Source organism: Gorilla gorilla, chromosome 15, assembly GCF_029281585.2.
Source record: "Gorilla gorilla gorilla isolate KB3781 chromosome 15, NHGRI_mGorGor1-v2.1_pri, whole genome shotgun sequence".
NCBI classification, from domain to species: domain Eukaryota; kingdom Metazoa; phylum Chordata; class Mammalia; order Primates; family Hominidae; genus Gorilla; species Gorilla gorilla.
The window spans coordinates 86,074,580-86,076,636 of NC_073239.2; positions in this window are offsets into that span (position 1 = coordinate 86,074,580).

Below are 2,057 nucleotides of genomic sequence, written 5' to 3' on the forward strand. Positions count from 1 at the left end.
TTGCTTTAATTTTCCATTAATCTTTCCTATTAAACATGGAGTGCTCAGAGGCTTCCCAGAGAATCTCTTAGATTCAAGAGAAACTCTTGGGTGCATGTCCTCATTGTGTAACAAAGACTCAATTCCCTTTCGGTGATTAGGATCAATCACTTCAGCCAGTTGAGCAATATCTTCTTGGCTATTGGTTCAGTGGCTCCTCAGAGCCCAAAATGGCCAGGTGGTATCTCAACTTCTCATTCAATGGAGCTAGTGTTGTGTTTCATGATAGAAGCATTTCTCTGTGGAAACAAAGTTCATCAAACCTGCAGAACTCAAAGTTGCAGAGGTGGGAAGTAAAAATCCCACAAGTTGGTTATTAGGTATAAGAATGAGAAAAGTCACTTACATGTCCAACCATTTATTCCTGGACCCATGCATTCTGGCTGTGGGAGAAACAGCATGATATACGGGAATATATATGGAATTTTGTAAGACAAAACTTCAGTCTTTCAGGATGCTATCTCTCAACAGGTGCTGGTGCTGAAACCAAGCCATCATTAGGCTAATCCATCATTCCACCAGGCTAGATGCTTCTGGGTAATGAGGCATGTGGAAAGATCATTTTTTCCTTTACATCATTGAATGTAGTTGCAAGATCTGCTCTTAAATCTTGACAATTGCAGCATTTATGTCATATCAGTGTCAGTCTCTGTTGATTATCTTTTCTCTTGAGAAGATGTGCTACATAGTTTTGTTTCTTCATATGTCAAATAGTTTTGTTTATTTCTGAGACAGGGTCTCCCTCTGTCACCCAGGCTAGAGTGCAGTGGTGCAATCATGGCTCACTGCAGCCTCAAACCACTGGGCTCAAGTGATCATCCCACCTCAGACTCCTGAGTAGCTGGGATTACAGGTGTGTGCCGCCATGCTTGGTTAATTTTTTAAAATTATTTTTAGAGACGAGGTCACCCTATGTTACCCAGGCTGGTCTCGAACTCCTGGGCTCAAGCCATCCTCCTGCCTCAGCCTCCCAAAGCAGTAGGATTACAGGTATAAGTCACCACACCCAGCCATTTGTTAAATAATTGAGTTGTTTTCTGAACATTGCAAATGTTACGTTGTGAACACTAGATACTATTATGTTCCTTAAAGAGTTGAAAGCCAGTTGCAGTGGCACACGCCTGTAGTCCAAGCTACTTGAGAGGCTGAGACAGGATGATTGCTTCAGCCCAAGAGTGTAGTGTAGTGCACTATTATCACACCTGTGAATAACCACTGTATTCCAGCTTGGGCAACACAGTGAGACCCTGTCTCTAAAAAAAAAAAAAAATGAAAAATAAAAAATAAAGTGTTGATTTGTTGTTATATGTTTGTTTTAGCATGCTATTAATTTGGTTGGACTCATATTGCAAACTCTGACTCTGGGCTGCAGAGTGAATCTCAGCTCACTTATTTTATCTTTGGTTGGGTTACTTGCAGTGTACCCAAAGCATGTATGGCTCAGGGGTTCTCCAGATCTCCAGAAAGTTGAATAGCTTTTTCTTCTTTTTCTTTTTTTGTGTTTTTTGTGAGACAGTCTCGCTCTGTTGCCCAGCCTAGACTGCAGTGGTGCAATCTTGGCTGACTGCAACCTCTGCCTCTCAGGTTCAAGCAGTTCTCCTGTCTCAGCTTCCCAAGTAGCTGGGATTACAGGCATGTGCCACCACACCTAGCTAATTTTGTCTTTTTTTAGTAGAGATGGGGTTTCACCATGTTGGCCAGGCTGGTCTCAAACTCCTGACCTGAGGTGATCTACCCGCTTTGGGATTACAGGTGTGAGCCATATCTGACCTCAATTGAGTTTTGATTGATATTTATTTCATTGTTAGACTGGGGTTATGTGCTTTTGGGAGGAAAGCTATAGAGGTGAAATGCCATTCTCATGAAATCATATCAACTACACATACTGCCAGCATGACTTATCACCTTGATAAGTAGTGTTTGTCAGGTTTCTACACTGTAAAGCCACTCTTTATCCCCTTCTTTTTCATATTATACTCTGAAAGGGAGTCTATACATTGTCTCTTGACCCACATTGT